The 11,541-nt window shown below is 36.2% G+C and overlaps 1 pseudogene across 1 annotated transcript; it reads left to right on the top strand.

The window, feature by feature from the left end:
* Nucleotides 1-480: 480 nt before the first annotated feature.
* LOC306658972 (nucleolar transcription factor 1-like) lies at nt 481-10,578 on the top strand (annotated as a pseudogene). The gene is made up of 2 exons: nt 481-511; nt 8,389-10,578. The product of its transcript is annotated as a nucleolar transcription factor 1-like (transcript).
* Nucleotides 10,579-11,541: the final 963 nt, after the last annotated feature.

Genomic DNA, 11,541 nt, shown 5'->3' with positions numbered 1-11,541 from the left:
AAACAACATAATTCAGTGTGCTGATTCAAATGATCCAGGAACTCTCTCACAGACACCCCCAGAATAATGTTTAATCAAACACTTTGTGGTCCAGTGGAGATATCACACAATAATAAAGTGGAGTGAGCATATATCAATGAAGAATGAGAAGATCTAGGCTGGGTAAGTAGAAATATAATTGCTAAGTGGCAAATTATAATGTAAAAGGTTATATGAGCATATGATTGCATCTGTGTATATGACTATGTGTGCACATTTATGCTGTATTTGGTTGTTTATTGTAAAACATTGTTTCCTGTTTAAATTTTCAAACAAGATAAGTAAAATTATTTTCATTTTAGTCAGTATTGTGGTGTTCTCTATTCTTTATCATTTCCAAAGAAGTTTTTTCGACACAAGTGAACATTGTATTCCAGAATAGAGGGCAAGAAAAAAGAAGTGAAACTTTCACCATCTGTTTGTCTAAAAAGCATTGCGAGTATGAAGATAACTGCATTTCTAGAACAAGACAGTAAGATATTGTTGTTCTATATAATCAGTCCAGTAGGTCTGAAGAGAACAGAATAGCTTTGCATTGGATTTTGTAAGTCACAGAGATTATAAAAAGCCTTCCATAAAGCTTTTGGTATTTGAAAATTTACGCTAATTGTACTAAAGTTTCTTCAGGCAATACATATGTGGTTATCTATTTTCTTATTTATTCTTTTTAACACTATCCATCCTGTAGTTTTGTCAGTTTGCTTCACTGCACTTTAATTATCCTAAGAGTGGCACGTAGTAGCCAGTGGTCATCACAGAGTTAATCAATAAAGCCTTCTTTAAGTCTCTAGTAAGTCTGTAAACCTAAAGCCAATAAGTATTTATATTTACAAAGCACATAAGTCAGCAATCTAAAGAGAATACAGCTATTTCTATAGTTTAGGAGGATGTGCAAATACCAAGTATAATTAGCATGTTAACTTATGCATTATTAAAAATACTATTGAGTTCATAGCTTTGCATTTACTCCAGATGCTTAACCTAAAGCACCAACATCACCTTAATACAAATGCTGCTAAAGATGGTAAATTTAACAATCGTTAAAGCTACTGTAGCTAAGAAAAGAAAAATAGTCACAGTTTTAGAATTGTCTGTGTTTCTGATTCTGTTACAAGTGACTGAGTTCTGGTTCTCAATATATCACTGATGTTTTCTCATGATTTTTAGTCATTTAGAACACACGAACAGATTACTGATTCAGAGATTGTTTTTCTAACCTCTACACAATTATTATAAGTATCTTTTTCAAGCTTGTTTACATGGAAGATTATGATCCTTAAAACAATGTATGCTAGCTATTAATAACTCTAAACTTGGCAACTATTTATCATAATAGACAAATACTACAATAGGTCCATTGGACATGTGGCATTAGAGCGTGTAAATTTCTTACATATATATGTATGAGTGTGTATATATATATACACCAAATATACATGTATATATATATATATAGGTACCAAATAGGTACCAAATATATATATTTGGTACCAGGGATTGAATCTAGGGGCACTTAAACACTGAGCCACATCCCCAGTCCTTTTTATTTTTTATTTGCGGCAAGGTCTTACTAAGTTGCCTAGAACCTAAGTTGTGGTTTGGATATGTGGTGTCCCCCAAAAGCTCATAAGTGAGACAATGCAAGGAAGTTTAGAGTAAAAGTAAAATGATGGGGTTATGAAAGCCTTAACCCATCAGTGAATTAATCACTTGATGGGGTTGAGTGGTAATTGAAGGCAAGTTGGGTATGGCTGGTGGAGGTGGGGCATTAGAGGTGTGACTTTGGGGTATAAATTTGTGTCTGGCAAGCAGAGATTTCTCTCTCTCTCTCTGCTTTCTGATCATCATGTGGGCTGTTTTCCTCTGCTACACTCTTCTGCCTTGGTGCTCAGCCTCACCTAGAGTTCTGAGGAATAGAGGTGGCTGTCTGTGGACTGAAACCTCTGAAACGGAGAGCCCCCAAATAAACTTTTTCTCCTCTACAGTTGTACTACTCAGTTCTTTAAGTCATGCCAGTAAAAAAAAAAAAAAAAAAAAAAAAAACCTGATTAAAACAGTTGCTGAGGTTGGCTTTGAACTTGCTATCCCTCCACCTAAGCCTCTGGAGTCGCTGGGATTATAGGCGCCTGGCTTCTTAAGTGTATTTTCAATGGAGTAAATTTGTTCCTATACCTTCATTACACATTTGGTTTAGATAATATCAAAGTCACTAACCTGAAATTAATTCAAACTTTGCACAAGATATGAACTGCTAAATTTTAGACAGGATGTTTTATTTATTTCAACAACTGGAAAATTTTCAGATTATCTATTTGAACTAAAATTTTATTTTTTTCTTTAAATTAAGCAGACTTAAAAATTATGGCATAAAGAAAATTGTATTTATTGTATTTCAATATTAATACAAGAGTCTAAGAAAACATGGTATGACCAAATACCACATTAGTTCTGAAAGCAACTAAGAACTGATAATAATAAAGGACAAAATGCAAAGCTAAAAAAAAAAAAAAGCAAGTATGTGTAACAATTTTTCTGGTTAAGCATAGAAGTAAAATATAGATTCTAAAACCTATAGCACTCTTATAAACAGGGTGCAATTATGTAAATGATCTCAAAATACAAGCCAGTATTTAAATTAGAGGAATTAAAACAAAATACTTGGCACGGCTATTTAGATACTTATATTTATCACTTTATTATTTTTTTTGAGAGTCTTCATGTAGGCAGCATAAAAGTAGGGAATTGAGTACATTTGCCCTACTCTCATTTACTTAGTCAAATAGATGGAGCAGCTTTTATTAATTCTGTACATAAATCCATATATCTACTCAGTAATCATGCTGGTATATATTGAATGTCATTTGTATTTCTCTCTCTCTCTCTCTCTCTACTCTCTCTCTCTCTCTCTCTCTCTCTCTCTCTCTCTCTCTCTATATATATATATATATATATATATATATACTTACATACTTAAATTGAGACCTTACTAAAATACATGTGGATTTTATACTACAGCAAAGGGTACAAATCACAGGTATTTCTTTGATTTCTTTTTTTTTTTTTTTTTAGCATGTAAAGTTGAATATCATTTTTGGTCTGTTTATTTGTTTTTATGCTATGCTGGGAATTAAACTCAGGGCCTACTCTCATGCCACATAAGTGTTCTATGACTAAGTTACACCCCAGTCCTAAATTTATCTTTAATTATCATTAAAGATAAACATCTAAGCCAAGTAGGTCCACACATAATTACAGTAAATCTTTGATTCTTAGAAAATGCTGCTTAAATATGTTGCATATAAAACCAAATAAAAGGGCTGGGGAGATAGCTCAGTTGCTAGAGTGCCTGCCTTGCAAGCACAAGGCTCTGGGTTCAATCCCCAGCACCGCAAAATAAATAAATAAATGAATAAATAAATAAAACCATAGAGAAAGTAATGATCACTTATAGAATGCTTCTTTATCAGATACTTAGATATGTGTCTATCTATCTACACACATGCACATTTAATTCTTACATTACTCCTAAAATATACAGAAGAAAATCTGTATATCATAGAAAAAGTATGTGAAATATTTGGAGAAACTGTTTTACTAAAGTCATATAAAAATATATGTATATATGTATTAGTATACATATATATGTAAAAAGTTTATGTTTGATTAACACTGATACTCCCATACACATCAATACGAAGAGACATATTTCATGTTTCTTGAATATTTTTCAAGTTGAACATTTAAAATCTGACATTATTATCATCATCAATATAGTTCATATTTATTGAATACTTATTTATTTCAATCATACTTCCTAATGTTCCTAAGAATCCTAATTCAAAGCACCTACATTACATCTTAAATTAGCCCACTTTGGTTATAAATTATGTGATCACTCCACTTATTAAGAAATATGAATTTTATTATATATCACATACATTTGAATATCAGTCCCTAAAATAACTTTGCACATGAAGAAACAGTATTAGTTTCTTATTATTATTCCAAGATAGAAACTGGGAGTAAAGCCAGGTTCCTCAACCCCTCACCAGTATAGCACACAAAGTAGTTTAGCTTCTCAACAGAGTGAATCTGATTATTTTAATTCAAGGTAATAAACTGCAAAGCAGCTTGTACTGGGTGATAAGTGTCCCTCTGTGAAATACACATTTTTTGGTAAATAGGGAATTCACTGGTGCACTTGAAATAATCAGTCGTTTTTTAGGAAGAGAGTGCATACGAAATGGACTAGGGAGGGAACACTCCACATGGAAGTAGCAAAAGAAATGTGTTTGCAAAATTTTAATAGTACGTTGCTTTGGGGGAAAAATAATTTTTAATTACACATTAATATGTTATTAGCAGTTTTTCACATGACCTGTCCCATTTTTATAAAAATATTGTATTCAGTCAACAACTATCTAATGACATGAAATGTTGAAAATCAAGTATCCCTCCAAAGATCTTAATTCTCAGCAGATTTCAGTCTACTATGTCTCCTGATCCATCTTCAAGTGTCATGTTATTACAATAGCAGCAACGTCTTTCACATAAGTAGCAATGCCTCACTATATAGCAAGAAGCATAGCAAGTACATGAGTGTATGTAAGACTATATTAACATACCTACACATGTGTGTGTTTTTATACATACAAACATGATCAAGTGCATACATATGCATGTTTTGGTGTTTTTGCATACATATGTTTATGCACCCTTACACAACCACGTATATATAGTCACATATGCACACATGTGCCTATGCTGTTTGGACTGGTAAAACTGCCGAGTTAGAAATCTTACCATTATTCTTCTTTATGTGCTCTCTAGGCCTTAGCATATTTTCTAGTTTGCAATATGTATCCACATACTTATTGCACAATGGAATGAGAGTTTGGATTTTATACAGTCTAAAGTTTTTATTATAAAAATTGATGCATTTATCCATCCAATTGCTCCACTGAAATTAAGTTTTGAGAAGTGGATTTTTTCTCTAAATTTGATCCAGATACAATATTCTTCTGAGTTTATATAGAAATGTTGATTCTCTCTCACTCTGTGTATGTATGTATATATGTAGTTTAGTTCTTCTCGACAGAGTGAATTTGATTATTGTAATCTTTTATAGTTTAAAGGAGGAAGTTGCTTTTGAATTATTTCCATTACGTGCTGTGATTACTATTAAAATCCTCTGACTTCTTCATTATAATTGTTATAGCCTTCATTATTTCATCCCATTATTCTTTCTTAGATGTCAATATATTCAATATAATTGTGAACTTTTCAAGCCTGACCTTCTTGATTTATTTCTGGAGGCTATGAAGAGATCTTCCTACCTGCATCCTTCTAAGATATAAAATAATTGAATTGAAAGTGCAATGATGGAAAAACAGTTAACCTTTTGCTTTGGAAAGGGCTGCCACATTTATGAGAGAGAAGCATTTGAGTAAGTTTCCATAAATGTACTAAAGACATATCCAAACACTGATATCATATATCATGTCAAAACTGAAGTCAGGGACAATTTAAAACTAGTCTAATACTACAACTTCAATTTTTTTGAAGATTTAATGAAACAACCATTAACAAATTAGACCCCTCCTTTTATCAAATACATACATTTGATCAGAAATTGGTTTTATATTACTTATATTCACATTACTTACCATTTAGTGTAAATAGATTCATAATGGTCTATAGTGACAACAATATCAAAAATAACTTTTTCAGAATTTTCTTTGAATTAAATACATCTAAACAAAACCTTAACAGAATCTCAAAATCACAATAAAATAGCATATCTTATAAATGTTTTCAGTCATTCAATATCATAAAGGTATAGGACATTTCATTCTTATTAGGCAATCAATTTTTAATATTGTTAAATTTTACATTAATTCAGTATATTTTTACAAATATGTCATTCTATAAATTGTTTAAATGAAAGTTCTCTTGTGGAACAAAATGGAATAGAAGTTTGTTTATGCTTCTGTCTTTCATTCCTTGAGAAACCTTTGTTGAGTGACCTTCCTGCCCTCACTTCTTCATTTCATTTCATCTCATTCTGTCTCATCAGCTTATGACAACCTCCTCTTTAATCTAAATTTCAAAGCTCAATCTTTTACTAAACATTCAAAATACTCTTATGAAAATTGAAAAGAACTGTAAAGATTGTCCAGTATAAACTCTCATTTGAATTATGAGCAATACCTCAGATATATCCTTGCTGGTTCTTTCTGACCAATGAAATGTGAGTTGAAATAAAGGACAGCATTGCTTTGCCTGGACTATATCAATAAACTCTCTCAGTGATTCTCATTCTGTGTCCCATTGTGACCTCTGTAGGTATATGTTGAAATGATGGTGCCTCATAGTGGGAAGTATCCAACTGACAGAATCAGAATCCATTACTAATAGTATTAAACAGGGAGAACTGACCTTAATAGGATCCAAATGTTCAGCCCGTGCTATATGGAATTTATCTGTGATAGTGCCTGGCTTAATTTATCATTAGCCATTATAAGAAAATTAACTTTTGTAATCCTCTTGAATGATGACTTTTTTTTTTTTTTTTTTTCTGAATGGAGTTTATCCAACTGGTTGTGAAGACAGTTTCTTCCCAGCTGTTTGTAGAACAAATTTCTTTCTCCTTTAAACTAGAAGCTTATATCTAATGTCATTCATTCAACCAAAATTTGTCAGATACTTTTAGAAATGAATGCTACTGGAGTGCAGATATCTAACGCCCAGTTCATGCCTGTATACAGACCTCCAAGATTGTAAGACTTGGTTCACTTTGACTTATTCTAGCTTTACGATTGTGAATTTGGGAGGGAATTTTACTATACATTTAACTAGTTTTCAAAAAACCTGATTTCTTAATTTCTTGGCTTTCTTACATTCTTCCAGTGATAAAGAAATACACTGCCATCTTACCTCAACCAATTATTGACCTATAATGGTTTCTTAACATGAAAGCTGCCTTGTTGGACTTTTTTCCTTAGAATATTACTTTTTAAAAAATTTGTTCTAATTTGTTATACATGACTGTAAAATGTACTGTGACACATAATACATGAATGGAGTACAATTTCTCATTCTTCTGGTTGTACATGATGTAGACTCTTACTAGTCATGTAGTCATATATGTACATAGGGTACTAATTTCAGATTCATTCTAATATACTTCCTACCCCCACATCCCTTTCCCTCCCTTCATTCAGCTCTAACCCAAATTACCTCTCTTCTTCTCTACACCCCCAACCTCTTATTGTGAATTAGCATCCAGAGAAAACATTCAGCCTTTGGTTTTTTGGGATAGGCTTAATTCTTTTGGCATGATATGCTCCAACTCCATCCATTTACTGGCAAATGCTGTAATTTCATTCTTCTTTAAGGCTGAGTAATATTCCATTGTGTATATATATATCACATTTTCTTTATTCATTAATCTGTTGAAGGACACCTAGTTTGGTTTCATGATTTAACTATTGTGAGTTGAGCTGCCATAAACATGTATGTAGCCTGATTTTTCTGTGTCACTGTAGTATGCTGATATTAAGTCCTTTGGGTATAAAATGAGGAGTGAGAAAGCTGGGTCAAATGGTGGATCCATTCCAAGTTTTCTGAGGAAACTCCATATGCTTTCCAGAGTGGTTGCAACAATTTGTAGTCCCACCAGTAATGTATGAGTGTGTCTTTATCCCCACATTCTCACCAACGTTTATTATTGTTTTTATTCTTGATAATAACCATTCTGACTGGAGTGAGATGAAATCTCAGTTTTAATTTGCCTTTCTCTAATTTTAGGTATTGAACATCTTTTCATATGTTTATTGATCGATTGTATTTCTTCTTCTGTGAAGTACCTGTTCAGTTCCTTAGCCTATTTACTGATTCTTTTTTTTTTTTTTTTTTTTTTTGGTGTTAAATTTTTTGCGCTCTTTATATATCCTGGAGATTAGCACTCTATCTGAAGTGAATGTGGTAAAGATTTTCTCCCATTCTGTAGGTTCTCTCTTCACACTATTGATTGCTTCCTTTGCTGAGAAGAAGATTTTTAGTTTGAATACATCCCGTTTATTGATTCTTGAGTTTACTTCTTGTGCTTTAGGAGTCTTTTTAAGGAAGTCAGATCCTAGGCCAATATGGTGAAGATTTTGTTCTACCTTTTCTTCTATTAAGTAGAGGTCTCTGTTCTAGTGCCTAAGTCTTTGATCTACTCTGAGTTAAGTTTATTTCAGGGTGAGAAATAGGGGTTTAATTTCATTTTGTTTCACTTGGATTTCATTTAGTTACATGAAGCCCACTGCCACACATACCTGGAAATAGCCACCCTCAAAGGCTAAGAACACTGGTCCCAGGAAGACAAGCTAACTTTGCTGGAATGCATGAAGAACAACCTTCCATCCAATGATAGCTCCAATTTCAAAATCATTGAGTCACACATGAACCAGGAAAAAAGTAGCATTTAAAGATTTTTCTGTAGAATTGTGCAAGCTCAAGTGGGTAGAGATTTCTAATGAGGTGAGGAAGTTCCATATGTTGGCTGAACTGATCATTGATGCTCAAGAACTTGTTAAAAATCTTTATAAAGGAAGAAATTTCAAGAAATACCTAGGCTTTCCAAAGAAACCCCTGACCCCTTATGTTCACTTTTCCATAGAAGTGGGCCAAGTATGCAAAACTCCACCCTGAGATGAGCAACCTAGGCCTGACCAAGAATGTGTCCAAGAAATACAAGGAGTTTCCAGAGAAGAAGATGATGAAATATATTCAGGACTTTCAGAGGGAGAAACAGGAATTCAAGTGAAACCTGGCTGAATTCAGGGAGGATGACCCTGACTTTAACCAGAATGCCAAGAAGTCAGACATCCCTGGGAAGCTCCAAACCCCACAGCAGCTGTGGTACACTCATGAGAAGGGGAATCTCAAAGTGTGGCCAGATGCCACTATGATGGCAATGAAGGACTCCCTGGGGAAGAAGTGGTTTCAGCTCTTGGACAAAAAAGACTGAAATGAATTCATAAGACCCTGGAGTAGTTTTAGGAGTAAGAGGAGATTATGTGTGACAATATTCAAAAGCACCCTGAACTGAACATCAGTTAGGAGAGCATCACCAAGTCTACCTTTACCAAGTCTGAAGGCCAGCTCAAGGACAAGTTTGATGGGCAACCCACCAAGCTATCTCTGAAAAGCTGTACTGCATTGTAGTGCACAGAGCTCATGGCCAACATGAAGGATGAATCCAGTACAAAGCACATGGAACAATGCCAACAACAGAATCTGCTGACCCAGAAGGAGAAGCTTGCTTATCACAAGAAGTACAACTAGAAAACAAAAAGATCATGAAGTGGAGCTACTCCATTTCCTCAGAAGCCTGCCTGAGGAGGAGCAGCAGCAGGTACTGGGAGAGGAGAAGATGTTGAACATCAACAAGAAGCTGGCCACCAACCGGACTTCCAAGAAGTCTACCCAGGAAGGCAGGAAGTGCGGCTTGGAGAAGACAAAGCAGCAGGTGTCCTCCAGTGTACATCTTCTCCGAGGAGAAGCATGGCAGCTGCAGGGGGAGAGGCTGGAGCTCTCTGAGAGTGTGATGACCCGCCTACTAGCCCACATGTGGAATGACTCGTTGGAGAAGATGGCACCCAAGTTCAAGGCCAGGGAGGTGGCAGTCAGAGAAGAAGCTGAGTGACAAGTGCAAGGAATGGGGCAAGCTGCCCAAGTTGCCCAAGAAAGCTGAGGAAGTCTGGTAACAGAGTGTCATCTGTGACTACTTGGTCCACTTAAAGAAGGATAGTGTAAAGGCCTTGAAAGCATGGAGATGACCTGGAACAACATGGAGAAGAAAGAGACTCTGATGTGGATTAAGAAGGTCACTGAAAACCAAAAGCAATATGAGAGAGAGCTCAGTGAGATGCAGACACACCTCCATCCACTACAAATTCTTCCAAGATGAAGCGCCAGGGAGAACCCAAGTAGCCTCCTGTGAATGTTTACCAGAAGTTCTCCCAGGAGCTACTGTCCAGTGGAGACCTGAACTGCCTGCCAGTGAAAGAGCGCATGGTGGAAACAGGCAGCCACTGGCAGCACATTTCCAGAGCCAGAAGGATGGCTGAGGAGCACCAAAAGGAGTACAAGGTGCACCTGGACCTCTGAGTCAAGAGTCTGTCTTCCCAGGACCATGCAGCATATAAAGAATACACCTCCAACAAATGTTATAGCATGGCCAAGCTGCCAGGAACAAACCCCAAATCCAGCTGGACCACCTTGCAGTCCAAGTCAGAGTCTGAGAAGGATGATGAAGAGGATGAAGATGAAGTAGGGGAATAAGATGAGAACTGGAACTCCTCTGTGGATGGTAGGGACTCCTCTGAGTCCAACAGTGAAGATGAAGGCAAGGATGAGTATGAGAAGGAGGAGGATGAGGAGGATAAGGATGAAGTTGAGGCTGATTATCAGGTTGAGGACAATGAGTCGGGGGACAGCAGCTCCAGCTCCTTCTCCTTGGGGAACTCCTCAGACTCTGACTACAACTGAGTCAGGGAGACAGTCAGGGATAGTCAGGGAGCCCTCCCCAACTGACCACCTTTGTCTCTCTCCCATGTTCTGTCCCCCACCCCCTGGCCTCTCCCAATTTCTATCTTTCTTTTTATTTTTCTTTTTAAACAAAATATGGTGGGGATAGGGGACTGGAAGAGCCAAGGTCAGGACTCTGTAGCCTTAGAGCAATCAGCCCTAGGCATCCTCCAGGGAGAGCAGCCATTAGACCGAGACAGCACTGATCAGAGTGGCCCACCCAACTCCTCTTCTTCACCTAAGGTTCTGGCATGGACAGTCCACCAGAGGTGGGGACTCCTAAAGAGTTCAGTGAGCCCCCCTACACCTGCAACCCAAGCAAGGTGGGATGGAAGCTTGGGGAGGAGCCCTTCCTTCCCATATTGGCTCACCACCTGGACCCCTGCATTGGAACTGGAGGCAGGAACCTGTGGGGAGAGAAGGGCAGGTTCCTTTGAGAAAACAGGCACTGCCCAGATGGTCCTCTCCCCTGTTCCTGCAGGAAGGAGCTGCCTAGACCCACTCATGGGGGAGGGGCAGAGGCAGAAGTGTTTTTTATATATGTGTATACATATTTTTAAACTCTGACCTGTCAACGAAGTATTTCCTAACCAAAAAAAAAAAAAAAAAAAAATTGACCAAATGCTTCTATATTTATAAGATCCAAAAAATTCCACCTGAAAACTCCTAGAACTAATAAATGAGTGCAGCAAAGTAGCAGGATATAAAATCAACTCCCATAAATCAAACACATCCCTATACATCAGTGATGAATCTACTGAAAGAGAAATTAGGAAAACTACCCCATTCACAATAGCCTCAAAAAAATAAAAATACTTGCAATCAATCTAATAAAAGAGGTGATAGCCTTCTACAATCAAAACTACTGAACATTAAAAAAAGAAATTGAAGAAGACCTTAGAACATGGAATGCCCTCTTAGATT

Source organism: Sciurus vulgaris (assembly GCF_902686455.1).
Source record: "Sciurus vulgaris genome assembly, chromosome: 4".
Taxonomy (NCBI): Eukaryota; Metazoa; Chordata; class Mammalia; order Rodentia; family Sciuridae; genus Sciurus; species Sciurus vulgaris.
Note: the sequence above shows the minus strand (reverse complement) of the source record. Positions and strands in the feature narration are given on the sequence as shown.